At 48.2% G+C, this 19,871-nt stretch overlaps 2 long non-coding RNA genes across 3 annotated transcripts; one reads left to right on the top strand and one right to left on the bottom strand.

Annotated features, from left to right (window-relative positions):
• Window positions 1–392: 392 nt before the first annotated feature.
• On the bottom strand, window positions 393–6,975 carry LOC138352652 (uncharacterized). The gene is made up of 2 exons (XR_011222859.1): window positions 6,308–6,975; window positions 393–2,223 (listed from the first exon to the last, which is right to left on the bottom strand). It is a non-coding gene; the product is annotated as an uncharacterized lncRNA (long non-coding RNA).
• Window positions 6,976–9,329: 2,354 nt separating this feature from the next.
• Window positions 9,330–14,248, top strand: LOC138352651 (uncharacterized). 2 transcript variants are annotated; one of them, XR_011222857.1, is made up of 2 exons: window positions 9,330–9,709; window positions 13,839–14,248. It is a non-coding gene; the product is annotated as an uncharacterized lncRNA (long non-coding RNA). The 2 variants fall into 2 exon arrangements; XR_011222858.1 differs by having other exon boundaries at window positions 12,753–14,248.
• Window positions 14,249–19,871: the final 5,623 nt, after the last annotated feature.

Below are 19,871 nucleotides of genomic sequence, written 5' to 3'. Positions count from 1 at the left end.
GTAGTTACAGTAGTTTATGCTTAGCTTTGCAGTTTAGTTTCCTCAGTGGTTACAGTATTTACGCTTGGCTCTTGCAGTTTATTCACGTTACTTATTTGGTTATATTTATGTTATGCTTCACCTCCGTTCTCTTAATGTAAAAATGGTTATATACGCACGCCGATTGTATACCCTTAATTTGTACCTGCAGACATCACGTGCCATGCCTTGCCCTTTTCAGGTGACCTGGACACGGGGGTGGCCCCCACGTTGACTGGGGCACGGTACACTCCAGCAGATGGCGGCGTCGAAGCGTCGTCGGGAACGTCGTATATTTAATGATATCCCGTTCTTTGCCTTCCTAAGACAATGTAAACTATGTTTTCTGATCAGGGGAAGGAAGACACCAAGCCTTGGGGGCGTAATTTTATTGACATGATAAATAATTCTGCAGAAGTAAAACAGGCTTTTAAATAGGACTTAACAAATGTATAACATAGCCGTGGCTAACGCAAAGTACACGAAACATCTTAAATTGTACACCCGTAGTAAAACGTAATCTTATAGCCTAGTAACAAACTCTGCAGAAACCTAATGTCCTAATGTCTAGAATTAGCAGTGAGGCGAATGTAACAAATCTAATACTAAGTATAACAGGACACCAAAGTGAACAACATAACATAAGGGAAACCCTAGCTGGAGAATAATCAGGCGGCAGAAAACATAGTGACTGGGGAAGCCTGATATGTATTTGGAGAAGAAAATAACCCCAGGCCAGAGGCCGAGCCGCCAAGGAAGGAATTGCCTGACAAGGTAGGGCTTACTAGTAGAATGTCTGTAAAGTCAAAGTAGTAGCTGCGGACAGCGGAACACTTGGGGACGGGCGCTGCACCCCCCCCCCCCCCCCCCCCACCCATCCCCAGTGAAACGGGAGGAAAACGTGAGGACCAACGACTGACGTAGTCAGAACCGTGAGAACTGGCAGCCAGCAGAAAGGGGGAGGAGGGTGGGCGCTTCGTGAATCTTGGACCTGGTCGGGAGAGGGAGTGAGAGCGGGACTTGACTTCCCGCGCCTTTTATGCCACCCAGGCTGGCCGCACCACGCCTGCGGGACGCGATGCGCAATTGTCTCTTCCTTCCCCCGTCAGAAACTCCACCGCCTTTCGTCAAAAGGCAGTGGGCCATTTTCTGATCAGGGGAAGGAAGACACCAAGCCTTGGGGGCGTAATTTTATTGACATGATAAATAATTCTGCAGAAGTAAAACAGGCTTTTAAATAGGACTTAACAAATGTATAACATAGCCGTGGCTAACGCAAAGTACACGAAACATCTTAAATTGTACACCCGTAGTAAAACGTAATCTTATAGCCTAGTAACAAACTCTGCAGAAACCTAATGTCCTAATGTCTAGAATTAGCAGTGAGGCGAATGTAACAAATCTAATACTAAGTATAACAGGACACCAAAGTGAACAACATAACATAAGGGAAACCCTAGCTGGAGAATAATCAGGCGGCAGAAAACATAGTGACTGGGGAAGCCTGATATGTATTTGGAGAAGAAAATAACCCCAGGCCAGAGGCCGAGCCGCCAAGGAAGGAATTGCCTGACAAGGTAGGGCTTACTAGTAGAATGTCTGTAAAGTCAAAGTAGTAGCTGCGGACAGCGGAACACTTGGGGACGGGCGCTGCACCCCCACCCCGCAGGCCAGCAGGCCGGACCCCCCCCCCGAAGGGCGAGTGCCCGCTGGCCGCGAGGGAAACCTCAGGGAGGCAGAGCAACTACGCTACAAAACTAGGAAGGAAGGAGGACAAACTGGAGGAGCTCGCACATCGCCTCGACTTATGCCCCCTGGCCTTGGCCCGTGGGCGACGGTGGGTGAAGGTGGGGGGCAGGGGCGGCTGTAGCAGCCGCGGCAGGGTCTGCCTCGGTGGTTCCCATGCCCTGAAGGCTTGTGACATGAGAGGGCCTCCGAGCCTGCGCGATGGGCGCCTGCAGCGTCGTCCAATCGTCGGCCGAAAAAGGTGGAGGCTGCGACGCTGTGCCACCCGCCGCTTTGCCGGCAGTGGCCTCTGGGAAGTGTGGTCGCCGTGCACATCAGAGCCGCCCGAGGAGGCCCCCGAAGGGGGGGAGGCGAAGCGAAGGTCGGCTGCGTCCTCACCCCACTGCGCTGTTGTCCTCACGCGACGTCGCCCGAGCCCTCTTCCGTGTTGCAGTTGCTGCGTGATCCGGCTTCTCGCTACTGCGGAAAATGAAAAAGTAAGCATCGACAGGTCTAACGGGGAAAAACAGGCAGGGAGGCCCAGCTGCCACACCGGCAACCGTCACATACACAAGTAGACAAAAGCAAGGTAAAGTTAAGTGTCCATAGTGACTGAGAATACCGGACATAGCCAATGCTATCGTAATAAAGCCAATGTAATAAACTCTGAGCAGTTAAAATAGATTAAGAGAGTAATATTCATGTATAGATTGAACAGTAATATTCATGGTATAGTTTGGTTATAATAAGACCGTATTACTCATTGTATAGTTTGTTTATATTAAGACAGTATTAATCGTGGTATAGTATGGAAGAATTCAAACAATAATAATCTCAAAAGTAAAACAAAATTAATTGAGTATCCCACTAGAAATGTACACTGCTTTAACACTGCAACAGTGTTATTAAGTAAATACCGGGCATAACTGGAGCTGGACTATGTAACAAATTAATCTTAGAAACTTAAATAATATAAATAACATAGCGAGGCCAAAACAGTAAGAAAGGCATAAGGCGAAAGCAGTGCTAGAAACAGAGAATAAATAGCGGAGTAAATACAAGACAAACTGAAACTGAACAAGTAAATAGCTTAAGACCGTATTATAATATACTTGTATTTAAGCTGAACAAATAAAAGATATAATATACTTGTATTCAAGCTGATCAAATAAGAGTAAACAGTGATAATCATGGATAATTTGGGGAGATTAAAGCAGGACTATACAAGGTATAGGATGGTTAGGTTGAACAGTAATATAGGCATGGTATAGTTTGGATAGATTAAAATTGTAAAGTTCATGGGATAGATTGGTTAATTAAACAGTACTTATTCATGGAATAGATGGTCTAGAGTAAACCAATAATAGTCTCAAAAGTGAAAACAAAATTATTTGCATATCCCACGGTAATGGACACTGCCTTAACGCTGCAACAGGAATAGTAAGTAAATACAAGGCATAACTGAAAGCTGAACAAAGTAATAAAATAATTTAGGGAACTTAAATAAATGATAACATGGCGTAGCTCACCCAAACCGACAGACCTCTCTACGGCATGCGCCTACCCTGGAGGAGTAGAACAGAACAGTGAGAACGGGAGGGGAATAATATATTCTAATAATAGAATAAGACCGTAATATAATGTACTTGCATATAAGCTGAACAAATAAAAGAACAGTGGTAATCATGGGAAGATTTGGTAGCTTAAAGCGGGATTAATCAAGGGATAAGATGGTAGGATAAACAGTAATGTGCATGGTAGGGTTTGGATAGCTTAAAACTGTAATGTTCAAGGGATGGAATGGTTATTAAAACAGTATTAATCAAGGGAGAATGGCTAGCCTAGCAATAATATTCTCAAAAGAGAAACAAAATTAGTTGAGTATCCCACAGCAATGGACACTGCATTAACGCTGCTAGAGGAATAGTAAGTAAAATAAGGCATAACTAAGCTGAACAATGCAATAATTAATTTAGAAACTTAAATAAAAGATAATAACATAACATAGCCCACCCAAGCGGACAGACCGCCCGACGGCATGCGCCTGCGCTGGAGGACAGGACAGGGAAACAGGAGGGAACGTGTACGTGCAGGAACAACAGGCGGCTACCGAGTGGACGAGACGTCAAGGTACAAACGGGCCGGTCTACCCCGACCAGGCCAAACGGCTGGGGCGAACATAACGTGGGACACCGGGGCCAGCAAACACCTGGGGACGAACAAACCGGGATACACCGGCCAGCCCAAACGACTGGGTACGAACAAGCCGGGATACACCGGCCATCCCAGACGACTGGGTACGAACAGATCGGGCTACACCGGCCAGACTGAACATCCGTGTACGAACAAGCCGGGCTCCACCGGCCAGACAAAACGTCTGTACTCACCTAATCTCTGTGACGAGCAAGCAGGGCTGCGCCAGCCAGACAAACAGCTGAGACGAACAAGCTGGGCTACACCAGCCAGGCAAACGACTGGGACAAACAAACTGAGCTACACCGACCGGACAAACAACTGGGACGAACACGCTGGGCTTCAACAGCCAGACAAACGACTGGGAAGAACAAGCTGGGTTACACCAGTCAGGCAAACAAATGGGACGAACAGACTGGCTTCAACAGCTAGACGAACGACTGGGACGAACAAGCAGGCTAAACCAGCCAGACAAACGTCTGGGACGAACGAACTGGGCTACACCCGCCAGACAAACGTCTGGGGCGAACGAGCTGGGCTACACCAGCCAGACAAACGTCTGGGACGAACGAGCTGGGCTACACGAGCCAGACAAACGTCTGGGCGAACGAGCTGGGCTACACCAGCCAGACAAACGTCTGGGCGAACGAGCTGGGCTACACCAGCCAGACAAACGTCTGGGGCGAACGAGCTGGGCTACACCAGCCAGACAAACGTCTGGGACGAACGAGCTGGGCTACACCAGCCAGACAAACGTCTGGGGCGAATCGAGCTGGGCTACACCAGCCAGACAAACGTCTGGGGCGAATCGAGCTGGGCTACACCAGCCAGACAAACGTCTGGGCGAACGAGCTGGGCTACACCAGCCAGACAAACGTCTGGGCAAACGAGCTGGGCTACACCAGCCAGACAAACGTCTGGGGCGAACAAGCTGGCCTACTCCGGCCAGACAACAACTGGGACGAACAAGCTGGGCTACACCAAGCGGCCAAACGTCTAGGGACGAACAGGCTGGGCAACACCAGCCAGACAGACGTCTAGTACGAACAAGCTGGGCTACACCAGCCAGACAAACGTCTAGGGACGAACACGCTGGGCAACACCAGCCAGACAAACTTCTAGGACAAACAGGCTGGGCTACACCAGTCAGACAAACTTCTAGGACAAACAGGCTGGGCTACACCAGCCAGACAAACGTCTAGGACGAACAGGCTGGGCTACACCAGCCAGACGAACGTCTAGGTCGAACAGGCTGGGCTACACCAGCCAGACAAACGTCTAGGACGAACAGGCTGGGTTACACCAGCCAGACAAACTACAGGGACAAACAGGCTGTGCTACACCAGTCAGACTAACGTCTAGGAACGAACAGGCTGATCTACCCCAGCCAGGCAAAACGCCTAGATACGGAGAAAACGAGCAACACCGGACGGACAAACAACTGGGACGAACAAGCAGGGCATCACCGTCCAGACAAACATCAGAAGAACATGCCGGACGACACCGGCTGACGCAAGTCAGCCAATAACAAGAAAGTGTTGGGCCTACCCACCGGGGCACTGCCGCCACAAGGGCGTCTCCTGCCCGAGGGCGAGAAGGGAGAAGGACAGGAAGGAAGCGAACACAGGCCAAGGCAAGCGCTCCTGGAGCTCCATGCCACGTGGGTGATGCCGTCCTTGGCATGGGCCCCTAGGGTCGGGCCCTAGGGACAAAGACAACTAAAAACCCGGCCAGGAGGCGTCGCCACCAGGGTGACGCCAGGACGCTCGCAGGGAGCCTGGCCGGTCACGCACGTCCAAGCGCATCACGAACCCTGGCCCCTAGGGCCAGCCAAGAGGGCGCAACAAACCAGGTTCCGGGGAAAACGCCTGGGACGGGGAAGGAAACGAAGGGCATCCTTGGGGCGAGTGCTTCACCGAGCTCCAAGCCACGTGGGCGCCGCCTACCGGGCTTGGGCCCCAGGGCTCAGAACCCCGGGAACCGCCGCGTGGCGTCGCCACGGAGGGCGATGCCAGACCACAGAAGGAGCCTGGCCGCGCACGCACGGCCAGGCGCGGGCGAAACATGGCCCCTAGGGCAAGCCTAGGGGCACAGCAAACCGGGGAGGGCACACCTGGGACGAATGGTCCACCGAGCACGCAATAGGGCCGGGCCCCAGGGCACAGGACCACCGAAACCAGGCCACATGAAGTCGCCGCAGATAACCAGCGCACCAGTCCCGACCTGGAGGAACGCCACAACCCCAGGGAGGCAAGCAGGCGGAAGGCCCTAAGGAACTAGCTAAGCGGCACGAACGGGCCGCGAGGGACGGCGCAAACACACGCCAGCACTGGGGGTAGTCCTGACTAACTTGTACAGGAAACTCTCTTACCTTAGGGTTTGCTGGGTAGGGCAGGGGGCCCCTGCGGTACCGGCCTGGGATGTGGAAGGCCCCAAAGGATCGGAGAATATCAGTTGTGGGACCATAGTAGCGGAGAGGGAGCCCGATTGCTTGAGAAATCCCGTGTACACAGTAAACAAAACGTAGAAGTGGTAAGGGTACTGGCCCACGTGTCGATGAGGCGTGGCCGAATGCCGAGCCGCTTCGTGAATCTTGGACCTGGTCGGGAGAGGGAGTGAGAGCGGGACCTGACTTCCCGCGCCTTTTATGCCACCCAGGCTGGCCGCACCACGCCTGCGGGACGCGATGCGCAATTGTCTCTTCCTTCCCCCGTCAGAAACTCCACCGCCTTTCGTCAAAAGGCAGTGGGCCATTTTTTACACACTTTATATGGAAGGTTTCTTATTTTGTACTGGCAGACATCTCGCGACATGCCTTGCCCTTCCTCTTAATTACGTTCTACATTTCAGCACTAACATGCCTCCTGCTTTCAGATTACCACGGATTCCTTTTCCCAAACAGCCTACCTTAATTTACTCCGACAGTTGATGCTTTGCTCATGTCGCATGTTTAATTTCGCGTTGCTGTGTTCAGTATGTTTGTTCATTTTTCCTTGCCTTACGTCATTAAGTAAAGTCAGCCAGGATGTGCTATTTGCAGAGTTACTAATTAAATTAAGTAAAGTCAGCCGGGATGAGCTATTTGCAGAGTTACTATGTAATTATTAAGTAGTCAGCCAGGATGTGCTGTTTGCAGAGTTCCTAAGTAAATTATTAAGTAAAGTCAGCCAGGATGTGCTATTTGCAGAGTTACTAAGTAAATTATTAAGTAAAGTCAGCCAGGATGTGCTATTCGCAGAGTTCTTAAGTAAATTAAGTAAAGTCAGCCAGGATGTGCTATTTGCAGAGTTACTAAGTAAATTATTAAGTAAAGTCAGCCAGGATGTGCTATTTGCAGAGTTACTAAGTAAATTATTAAGTAAAGTCAGCCAGGATGTGCTATTCGCAGAGTTCCTAAGTAAATTAAGTAAAGTCAGCCAGGATGTGCTATTTGCAGAGTTACTAAGTAAATTATTAAGTAAAGTCAGCCAGGATGTGCTATTTGCAGAGTTACTAAGTAAATTATTAAGTAAAGTCAGCCAGGATGTACTATTGCAGAGTTACTAAGTAAATTATTAAGTGAAGTCAGCCAGGATGTGCTATTTGCAGAGTTACTAAGTAAATTATTAAGTCAGCCAGGATGTGCTATTTGCAGAGTTACTAGTTACTAATTACTAGTCTTTTGCTGGGCTACCTTTATGCTTCTCCCCTTCCTGTCTAGGTATGTTTAGGTATGGCTAGCGGTGCGCGAGCCGCGGCTTATCGGTTGCCCCCCCCCCCCCTGGTTCCCTGTTTACTCGGTCTCGCCCGCTTACTTCCACCCCATTCTACGTTATCGCCTCTCGCTTTTGGGCCTATGTCCTTTCTCAGACCGGGTTGTGTGCCGTCCAGCGCGCCTCGGCGACGTTATCTTTTCTTCGGCCCTCTGTCATTTCCGCCCCCCCCCCCCAGCCGTGCGGGCTCGCCTGTGGGAAACGTCCCCTTAGTTCCTCCTACGTCTGCGTGTCTGTTAAATCTGTTATTGTTGGACTCGCAATTTGATTTGTATTTATTACGGCAAATTTTTCTCCCGCAATTTACTCTTTGTTTAAGTTTCACGTTCAATTTGTTATTAAGGGACTATCAATTAGGATTTGTATTAATCTATTGCTTTGCCTCTCTGCCTTTAAGTTATTTTCAGCTAAGGTACGCTAGTTGCAGTGCATTCGGGTGCCCCCCCCCCCCCCACAATTTTTTTTTTCTCCTCCGGTTATTTCGTCCTATTACACTCGTTTCCCTCATTATATATTCTATTCTGAATATTGTGCATTATATCTGACCACCCATTCTTCATCGTATCGACAGTACATTAAGTTACATTTGGATGCTCCGAGAAGTTTAGCATGGCCTCGAGCACGGTGTCATGCAAAAAACTGGCCATTCGGCCTTCCTTTCGGCAAGCTCAAGCCAGTCAGTTAGCTTGACGTCGGCCAGCTTGTGGTTGGCCAGCGCAGCCAGCATGCTGTTGGCCATAGGTCGCTAACGTTCTTTGGCCATCCGGCCTTCTGGGCTATTTTACTCTTCTTGTTCCTTCGCCATTGTTGTTTCCTACTACGTAATAGTATTCTATTTAATTTTACCTCATCTATCATTAGGTTAGGGGCCCTTACCTCCAACCGCTATTCCTTCCACTGCGCTCTGCCCGCTTGGCGCTCAATGCCGGTTTCTTCTGTTCCCTTTATTCGCAGCCACGACAAGCCGGAACCCCCCCCCCCCCATCCCCTTCACACCCTACTGCGGCGAGGAAGAGAACGCGAGCCGGATATTCCTCTGATCACCATCAGCGCACGCAGCGGTGCCGGGATGCAGCCGCCCAGGGCCTACGTTAATACTATTATCTTCTCTTTATTTGCTGGGCTATATGGCAGTATTAATATTATTCCGTACCGTTACTGTCATTCCAGTATTATTTTATTAAAATATAAATTGTTATTATGGTTTGGCGTTGCTTTCTTAATTTCTTCCATTCTGCGGCACTTGCCGTCATCTGTTATTTACGATATTACATTGTATTCTTCATTGTACGATTATTTACGACATTGTATTCTTATTATTATCCTTATTACAGTTACTGAATGGCAGCTCCCTGCCGTCGATTTCACTTTGCTCCTGTTCTAAAGATGTTGCCGAAGTTCACGGCGTACTAGCTGCGGCTCGCAGACGCTCATTGACAACACAAGACTACACTCAGCGGCCACTTAAGGCAGACTCCTTGGCTTCTATCCAGCCCAATCACCCGTCTGGAGGCAGAGATGGGATAGAGACCAAGGGTAATGTTCCCCGCTCACATTCTACATCCGATTAGGACACAAGCATGTTATAGATTTGGCTTTAAGAATTGGTTCTTCTCCCATTTTATTGTTTATGTATATGGCCCACTGCCTTTTGACGAAAGGCGGTGGAGTTTCTGACGGGGGAAGGAAGAGACAATTGCGCATCGCGTCCCGCAGGCGTGGTGCGGCCAGCCTGGGTGGCATAAAAGGCGCGGGAAGTCAGGTCCCGCTCTCACTCCCTCTCCCGACCAGGTCCAAGATTCACGAAGCGGCTCCACGCTCAGCACCACGCCTCATCGACACGTGGGCCAGTACCCTTACCACTTCTACGTTTTGTTTACTGTGTACACGGGATTTCTCAAGCAATCGGACTCCCTCTCCGCTACTATGGTCCCACAACTGATATTCTCCGATCCTTTGGGGCCTTCCACATCCCAGGCCGGTACCGCAGGGGCCCCCTGCCCTACCCAGCAAACCCTAAGGTAAGAGAGTTTCCTGTACAAGTTAGTCAGGACTACCCCCAGTGCTGGCGTGTGTTTGCGCCGTCCCTCGCGGCCCGTTCGTTCCGCTTAGCTAGTTCCCTAGGGCCTTCCGCCTGCTTGCCTCCCTGGGGTTGCTGGCGTTCCTCCAGGTCGGGACTGGTGCGCTGGTTATCTGCGGCGACTTCATGTGGCCTGGTTTCGGTGGTCCTGTGCCCTGGGGCCCGGCCCTATTGCGTGCTCGGTGGACCATTCGTCCCAGGTGTGCCCTCCCCGGTTTGCTGTGCCCCTAGGCTTGCCCTAGGGGCCATGTTTCGCCCGCGCCTGGCCGTGCGTGCGCGGCCAGGCTCCTTCTGTGGTCTGGCATCGCCCTCCGTGGCGACGCCACGCGGCGGTTTCCGGGGTTCTGAGCCCTGGGGCCCACGCCCGGTAGGCGGCGCCCACGTGGCTTTGAGCTCGGTGAAGCACTCGCCCCAAGGATGCCCTTCGTTTCCTTCCCCGCCCCAGGCGTTTTCCCCGGAACCTGGTTTGTTGCGCCCTCTTGGCTTGGCCCTAGGGGCCAGGGTTCGTGATGCACTTGGACGTGCGTGACCGGCCAGGTTCCCTGCGAGCGTCCTGGCGTCACCCTGGTGGCGACGCCTCCTGGCCGGGTTTTTAGTTGTCTTTGTCCCTAGGGCCCGACCCTAGGGGCCCATGCCAAGGACGGCATCACCCACGTGGCATGGAGCTCCAGGAGCGCTTGCCTTGGGCTGTGTTCGCTTCCTTCCTGTCCTTCTCCCTTTTCGCCCTCGGGCAGGAGACGCCCTTGTGGCGGCGGTGCCCCGGTGGGTAGGCCCAACACTTTCTTGTTATTGGCTGACTTGCGTCAGCCGGTGTCGTCCGGCATGTTCTTCTGATGTTTGTCTGGACGGTGATGCCCTGCTTGTTCGTCCCAGTTGTTTGTCCGTCCGGTGTTGCTCGTTTTGTCCGTATCTAGGCGTTTTGCCTGGCTGGGGTAGATCAGCCTGTTCGTTCCTAGACGTTAGTCTGGCTGGTGTAGCACAGCCTGTTTGTCCCTGTAGTTTGTCTGGCTGGTGTAACCCAGCCTGTTCGTCCTAGACGTTTGTCTGGCTGGTGTAGCCCAGCCTGTTCGTCCTAGACGTTTGTCTGGCTGGTGTAGCCCAGCCTGTTCGACCTAGACGTTCGTCTGGCTGGTGTAGCCCAGCCTGTTCGTCCTAGACGTTCGTCTGGCTGGTGTAGCCCAGCCTGTTCGTCCTAGACGTTTGTCTGGCTGGTGTAGCCCAGCCTGTTTGTCCTAGAAGTTTGTCTGGCTGGTGTAGCCCAGCCTGTTTGTCCTAGAAGTTTGTCTGGCTGGTGTTGCCCAGCGTATTCGTCCCTAGACGTTTGTCTGGCTGGTGTAGCCCAGCTTGTTCGTCTAGACGTCTGTCTGGCTGGTGTAGCCCAGCCTGTTCGTCCCTAGACGTTTGGCCGCTTGGTGTAGCCCAGCTTGTTCGTCCCAGTTGTTGTCTGGCCGGAGTAGGCCAGCTTGTTCGCCCCAGACGTTTGTCTGGCTGGTGTAGCCCAGCTCGTTTGCCCAGACGTTTGTCTGGCTGGTGTAGCCCAGCTCGTTTCGCCCCAGACGTTTGTCTGGCTGGTGTAGCCCAGCTCGATTCGCCCCAGACGTTTGTCTGGCTGGTGTAGCCCAGCTCGTTCGTCCCAGACGTTTGTCTGGCTGGTGTAGCCCAGCTCGTTCGCCCCAGACGTTTGTCTGGCTGGTGTAGCCCAGCTCGTTCGCCCAGACGTTTGTCTGGCTGGTGTAGCCCAGCTCGTTCGCCCAGACGTTTGTCTGGCTCGTGTAGCCCAGCTCGTTCGTCCCAGACGTTTGTCTGGCTGGTGTAGCCCAGCTCGTTCGCCCCAGACGTTTGTCTGGCGGGTGTAGCCCAGTTCGTTCGTCCCAGACGTTTGTCTGGCTGGTTTAGCCTGCTTGTTCGTCCCAGTCGTTCGTCTGGCTGTTGAAGCCAGTCTGTTCGTCCCAGTTGTTTGCCTGGCTGGTGTAACCCAGCTTGTTCTTCCCAGTCGTTTGTCTGGCTGTTGAAGCCCAGCGTGTTCGTCCCAGTTGTTTGTCCGGTCGGTGTAGCTCAGCTTGTTTGTCCCAGTCGTTTGCCTGGCTGGTGTAGCCCAGCTTGTTCGTCTCAGCTGTTTGTCTGGCTGGCGCAGCCCTGCTTGCTCGTCACAGACGTTTTGTCTGGCCGGTGGAGCCCGGCTTGTTCGTACACGGATGTTCAGTCTCATCCGGTGTTGGTGTAGCCCGGTGTAGCCCGATCTGTTCGTACCCAGTCGTCTGGGATGGCCGGTGTATCCCGGCTTGCTCGTACCCAGTCGTTTGGGCTGGCCGGTGTATCCCGGTTTGTTCGTCCCCAGATGTTTGCTGGCCCCGGTGTCCCACGTTATGTTCGCCCCAGCCGTTTGGCCTGGTCGGGGTAGACCGGCCCGTTTGTACCTTAACGTCTCGTCCACTCGGTAGCCGCCTGTTGTTCCTGCACGTACACGTTCCCTCCTGTTTCCCTGTCCTGTCCTCCAGCGCAGGCGCATGCCGTCGGGCGGTCTGTCCGCTTGGGTGGGCTATGTTATGTTATTATCTTTTATTTAAGTTTCTAAATTAATTATTGCATTGTTCAGCTTAGTTATGCCTTGTATTTACTTACTATTCCTCTAGCAGCGTTAATGCAGTGTCCTTTGCTGCGGGATACTCAACTAATTTTGTTTCACTTTTGAGAATATTATTGCTAGGCTAGCCATTCTCCCTTGATTAATACTGTTTTAATAACCATTCCATCCCTTGAACATTACAGTTTTACGCTATCCAAACCATACCATGCACATTACTGCTTAACCTGCCATCCTATCCCTTGATTAATCCCGCTTTAAGCTACCAAATCTTCCCATGATTACCACTGTTTCTTTTATTTGTTCAGCTTATATGCAAGTACATTATATTACGGTCTTATTCTATTATTAGAATATATTATTCCCCTCCCGTTCTCACTGTTCTGTTCTACTCCTCCAGGGTAGGCGCATGCCGTAGAGCGGTCTGTCGGTTTGGGTGAGCTACGCCATGTTATCATTTATTTAAGTTCCCTAAATTATTTTATTACTTTGTTCAGCTTTCAGTTATGCCTTGTATTTACTTACTATTCCTGTTGCAGCGTTAAGGCAGTGTCCATTACCGTGGGATATGCAAATAATTTTGTTTTCACTTTTGAGACTATTATTGGTTTACTCTAGACCATCTATTCCATGAATAAGTACTGTTTAATTAACCAATCTATCCCATGAACTTTACAATTTTAATCTATCCAAACTATACCATGCATATATTACTGTTCAACCTAACCATCCTACCTTGTATAGTCCTGCTTTAATCTACCCAATTTATCCATGATTATCACTGTTTACTCTTTTATTTGTTCAGCTTAAATACAAGTATATTATATCTTTTATTTGTTCAGCGTAAATACAAGTATATTATAATACGGTCTTAAGCTATTTACTTGTTCAGTTTCAGTTTGTCTTGTATTTACTCCGCTATTTATTCTCTGTTTCTAGCACTGCTTACGCCTCATGCCTTTCTTACTGTTTTGGCCTCGCCATGTTATTTATATTATTTAAGTTTCTAAGATTAATTTGTTACATAGTCCAGCTCCAGTTATGCCCGGTATTTACTTAATAACACTGTTGCAGTGTTAAAGCAGTGTACATTTCTAGTGGGATACTCAAATAATTTTGTTTTTACTTTTGAGATTATTATTGTTTGAATTCTTCTATACTATACCACGATTAATACTGTCTTAATATAAACAAACTATACAATGAGTAATACGGTCTTATTATAACCAAACTATACCATGAATATTACTGTTCAATCTATACATGAATATTACTCTCTTAATCTATTTTAACTGCTCAGAGTTTATTACATTGGTTTTATTACGATAGCATTGGCTATGTCCGGTATTCTCAATCACTATGGACACTTAACTTTACCTTGCTTTTGTCTACTTGTGTATGTGACGGTTGCCGGTGCGGCAGCTGGGCCTCCCTGCCTGTTTTCCCCCGTTAGACCTGTCGATGCTTACTTTTTCATTTTCCGCAGTGGCGAGAAGCCGGATCACGCAGCAACTGCAACACGGAAGAGGGCTCGGGCGACGTCGCGTGAGGACAACAGCGCAGTGGGGTGAGGACGCAGCCGGCCTTCGCTTCGCCTCCCCCCCTCGGGGGCCTCCTCGGGCGGCTCTGATGTGCACGGCGACCACACTTCCCAGAGGCCACTGCCGGCAAAGCGGCGGGTGGCACAGCGTCGCAGCCTCCACCTTTTTCGGCCGACGATTGGACGACGCTGCAGGCGCCCATCGCGCAGGCTCGGGGGCCCTCTCATGTCACAAGCCTTCAGGGCATGGGAACCACCGAGGCAGACCCTGCCGCGGCTGCTACAGCCGCCCCTGCCCCCCACCTTCACCGACCGTCGCCCACGGGCCAAGGCCAGGGGGCATAAGTCGAGGCGATGTGCGAGCTCCTCCAGTTTGTCCTCCTTCCTTCCTAGTTTTGTAGCGTAGTTGCTCTGCCTCCCTGAGGTTTCCCTCGCGGCCAGCGGGCACTCGCCCTTCGGGGGGGGGGGGTCCGGCCTGCTGGCCTGCTGGGTGGGGGTGCAGCGCCCGTCCCCAAGTGTTCCGCTGTCCGCAGCTACTACTTTGACTTTACAGACATTCTACTAGTAAGCCCTACCTTGTCAGGTAATTCCTTCCTTGGCGGCTCGGCCTCTGGCCTGGGGTTATTTTCTTCTCCAAATACTTATCAGGCTTCCCCAGTCACTATGTTTTCTGCCGCCTGATTATTCTCCAGCTAGGGTTTCCCTTATGTTATGTTGTTCACTTTGGTGTCCCGTTATACTTAGTATTAGATTTGTTACATTCGCCTCACTGCTAATTCTAGACATTAGGACATTAGGTTTCTGCAGAGTTTGTTACTAGGCTATAAGATTACGTTTTACTACGGGTGTACAATTTAAGATGTTTCGTGTACTTTGCGTTAGCCACGGCTATGTTATACATTTGTTAAGTCCTATTTAAAAGCCTGTTTTACTTCTGCAGAATTATTTATCATGTCAATAAAATTACGCCCCCAAGGCTTGGTGTCTTCCTTCCCCTGATCAGAAAATGGCCCACTGCCTTTTGACGAAAGGCGGTGGAGTTTCTGACGGGGGAAGGAAGAGACAATTGCGCATCGCGTCCCGCAGGCGTGGTGCGGCCAGCCTGGGTGGCATAAAAGGCGCGGGAAGTCAGGTCCCGCTCTCACTCCCTCTCCCGACCAGGTCCAAGATTCACGAAGCGCCCACCCTCCTCCCCCTTTCTGCTGGCTGCCAGTTCTCACGGTTCTGACTACGTCAGTCGTTGTTCCTCACGTTTTCCTCCCGTTTCACTGGGGATGGGTGGGGGGGTGCAGCGCCCGTCCCCAAGTGTTCCGCTGTCCGCAGCTACTACTTTGACTTTACAGACATTCTACTAGTAAGCCCTACCTTGTCAGGTAATTCCTTCCTTGGCGGCTCGGCCTCTGGCCTGGGGTTATTTTCTTCTCCAAATACTTATCAGGCTTCCCCAGTCACTATGTTTTCTGCCGCCTGATTATTCTCCAGCTAGGGTTTCCTTTATGTTATGTTGTTCACTTTGGTGTCCCGTTATACTTAGTATTAGATTTGTTACATTCGCCTCACTGCTAATTCTAGACATTAGGACATTAGGTTTCTGCAGAGTTTGTTACTAGGCTATAAGATTACGTTTTACTACGGGTGTACAATTTAAGATGTTTCGTGTACTTTGCGTTAGCCACGGCTATGTTATACATTTGTTAAGTCCTATTTAAAAGCCTGTTTTACTTCTGCAGAATTATTTATCATGTCAATAAAATTACGCCCCCAAGGCTTGGTGTCTTCCTTCCCCTGATCAGAAAATGTTGCTTAGTTGTTATACCCTTTCTTGGTATATGTATTGTTTATATTCAAGATTTATAGTGTTTCGTCTTACCCTGTTATAGTTGCTTTGTGCTTCCTTGCTGTTCTCCTACCGGTTTTCCCCCACCTTTGCTCTTAGCAAAGGTACTTCCCCCTTCCGTTTGCTGGAAGATTCTTAGATTTGTTAGCCCCCTTCATTGCTACAGGATAATTATTCGGATGCTCTTTATTCATCCAGGATTGTTAATTAAGGTTTCTCTTAATTCCTGCTGCCGGGCTCCCTCCCCCGTTTTTCGTCTCCGTATTGATTCAGCTAGGGTTTCCCTCTCGTCTGTGCTCTTGCCTGTCACGATAACACTGCACGCCGCTTCTGCCCACCCTTACTGCCTTATATCTTTCAGCCCGGGGGAGGTGAGCTACGCGACAAAAAATCGACGCACGCTCCGACTGGACCAGGTATCGCTTACATGGTCAGGAATCAACACTCTTCGGATCCTACAAGCACAGATCCTACAAGCGCTCCTGTCACCAGGCGAGATTTCTCCAGGATCCTACGCGCTGCCCTCTCGGCGCTAGGCTTGACTTCAGATGACTACGCTCCGCACCCAGCTGTCTCGGGACGGGCTCGCCACATCAGAAATAATGGCAAACGGCAGGCGGAAGAGTAGTGCTCACATCCTACGTCAGACGGGACGTTGTTGCTCTGCTACATTGAGTGCCTCAAGCGGCCAGCTGGCACTCGCCCTTCGGAGGGGGGGTCCGGCCGCTGGCCTGCGGTGGGGGTGCAGCGCCGGTCCCCAAGTGTCCCGCTGTCCGCAGCTAATACTTTGCCCAGTCTAGGTGCTAGTAAGCCCTACTTGTAGTCACACCCCCTTCTCCTTATCCATTAGGTCTTTTACGGCCTCTTGGCCGGGTACATTACGTGTTATGTGGTCTCTCACTTATTAGTTATTCTTTGTGTCCTGCCTGTTATATCCTAGTGTTATATAATTACTACACATTTGCACTCGGCCTTAATTCTAGTACCAGTTAACCTTTAGGTTTCTGCAGAATTAGTTTCCATGTCACTATAGGCTAAGGTCTCATACTTACTACGGGTGTACCTTTTAAGTTAAATCTAGTCCTTGGAATTGTTACTGTTAATTCTTACTTTATATATTTACTTTATATATTTACTTTATATATTTTAATATAAACGTTATATATTTACATGTTCAATATTAAGTTTTATATAATATCAACTTTGTTAAGTCTATAATATAAACCGTGTTTAATATAAACTTTATATAATTACTTACTTTATGTGAACTTTATATATTTACATGTTCTGCAGAATTTAATCTTCAATAAACTTTAACGCCCCATACTGCCAGTATCTTTCTCCCCCTGGTCAGAAAATGGTCACTGCTTGCATCACAAGCGGGGATGTTTCTGGCGGGGGAGAAAGAAACAATTGCACAGCGCGTCCCGCGGCGTTGCGCGGGCAGTTTGGGGCCGTATAAATACGGGCGCACAATGGGGCTCCGCCTCACTCCGCCTGCCCTCGCCGCTGCCCTCGCAAAACCCCACCCTCCCCGCCTTTGCAAGCGGCTGCTTTTGTACCCCCGTCATGCTTTGCACAGTTGTCCCGATTGTCTCCCCACTGCATGTGGGAAGGGGGGTGCAGCGCCGGTCCCCAAGTGTCCCGCTGTCCGCAGCTAATACTTTGCCCAGTCTAGGTGCTAGTAAGCCCTACTTGTAGTCACACCCCCTTCTCCTTATCCATTAGGTCTTTTACGGCCTCTTGGCCGGGTACATTACGTGTTATGTGGTCTCTCACTTATTAGTTATTCTTTGTGTCCTGCCTGTTATATCCTAGTGTTATATAATTACTACACATTTGCACTCGGCCTTAATTCTAGTACCAGTTAACCTTTAGGTTTCTGCAGAATTAGTTTCCATGTCACTATAGGCTAAGGTCTCATACTTACTACGGGTGTACCTTTTAAGTTAAATCTAGTCCTTGGAATTGTTACTGTTAATTCTTACTTTATATATTTACTTTATATATTTACTTTATATATTTTAATATAAACGTTATATATTTACATGTTCAATATTAAGTTTTATATAATATCAACTTTGTTAAGTCTATAATATAAACCGTGTTTAATATAAACTTTATATAATTACTTACTTTATGTGAACTTTATATATTTACATGTTCTGCAGAATTTAATCTTCAATAAACTTTAACGCCCCATACTGCCAGTATCTTTCTCCCCCTGGTCAGAAATACAGTTTTGATATTCCTAGAGTACGACTTAATCAAACTAGAAATGCTCTACAAATCAAGGGACCCAGAATGTGGAATGACCTTCCCAACCATGTTAAAGACTGTACCTCTCTCAACCAGTTTAAGATAAAAGCGAAGCTATACCTAATAAATTCCCTGTAACCTACCTTACCCCTCTATTGTCAACCAATGTCTGTTTTTTTTAAATGACGCTGTTTGTCGATCGAATTGTATCTGTGCTGGTTTTTCAGCCATGTTCCCCCCCTTTTTATCTCTTTTTTTTATTTGTTCTAAACTCATTTTATTCTTTATGCTCAATTAGTATTAAGCTTTAGTCATTTAAGTTTTTCATGCCCGAAACGCTTTGCGTAATAGTGGCTTTAGGCATTGTATGTACTAGCCCTATCTATAAATCCATCACTCTTTGTAAAATCTCTTGTATGTATGTACCTTACCTAAATAAACATTTGATTTGATTTGATTTGACATTATTGCAGATGACGGTATCTTTGTAATATATTGCTGTGACATCTCCTTTTTATTAGGCCTGCAATAATAGTGTAATATATATAATAATATAATAGTAGTAGTATTATATAATAGTAATAGTAGTAATCAATAATCAACACAATAATAATAGTAATAGTGGCTTTAGGCATTGTATGTACTAGCTCTATCTATAAATCCATCAACGTTTTGTATCTCACCTTGTATGTATGTACTTTACCTGAATAAATATTTGTATTTGTGTTTGTAAAGGGACCTCGTCTATGGAACTCACTTCCTAATGAATTGAAAAGCTGTCTAACTTTTGCGTCATTCAAAAACAAAACTAATATTATGTCTATATTTCATCTTCATAGTTTCCTACCTTGTTGCTTTAAAATTGCGCTGTATCTAATGCTACCCAATCACCAAATTTTTATGTACCTAATCCAAACAACTTTACCATCGGGATCATTGCTGCCTTCTTATGCGTGCTATCAATTTACTGTATGGTGCCTATTAATCTTGTTTCAATTATCAATCAAGCTGTCAATGCAATCAGAGCTACCAATGTGCTTTAATATACCTACTAATCCCTCTCATCTCATTTTCTTTTCTTGCAATGTATCTGTTATCATTTAATTAATTCTGCTGTTATTTTACGTACCTAAAATTATCTGTTAGATTAAGGACCTGCCCGAAACGCTGCGCTTACTAGTGACTTTACAAGATTATAAATACCATGCTATGTTATCTTCACAAACCCAATGTACCTTCTTGTATATATAAATAAATACAAATAAATAAAAAAGGTGTTGAGAGGCATTTGGAAGGTTATTAATGTAGATGAGAAAGAGGAGAGGGCCAAGTATGCTGCCCCTGTGAAACACCAATGTTTATGGGTAGTGCAGGAAAAATGGAATTATTCACAGAAACATACTGGAGCCTGTCAGTAAGGTAAGACTGAAGGTATTGCAGGGAGTTACCTCGGACTCCATAATGATGTAATTTAAGAAGAAGGTTTTGGTGGTTGACAGTGTCAAAAGCCTTGCTTAGGTCCACAAATAACCCAGCAGGGAACTCATTTTTATCAGGAGTGTGTAAAAATTAAGATTGTAACTTGCTTAGCTAAATGAATTGTGGAGTTCACTTCAGTCCCGGAGCCCATTATGTGCCTCTGTAATCCTTTCCACTACCACCCACAGGATGGGTATGGGGTGCATAATAAATTAACTAAACTAACTAGTGGAATGTGACTGAAAGTAAATAATTATCACTGTGCATTTATTCCACGTTTTACAAGAACTGTAAATGAATATATAATCTCAGTAATGAAATACAAAATCATAATACTGATTGTGTTCAACGCCAACACAAGAGTTTTACATGTATGTATGTAAAACTCTTGTGTTGGTGTTGAA

The sequence above is a fragment of the Procambarus clarkii genome, chromosome 54 (genome assembly GCF_040958095.1).
Source record: "Procambarus clarkii isolate CNS0578487 chromosome 54, FALCON_Pclarkii_2.0, whole genome shotgun sequence".
Lineage (NCBI taxonomy): Eukaryota > Metazoa > Arthropoda > Malacostraca > Decapoda > Cambaridae > Procambarus > Procambarus clarkii.
The sequence above is the reverse complement of the archived record's forward strand: the minus strand, read 5'-3'. Positions and strand labels throughout refer to the sequence as shown.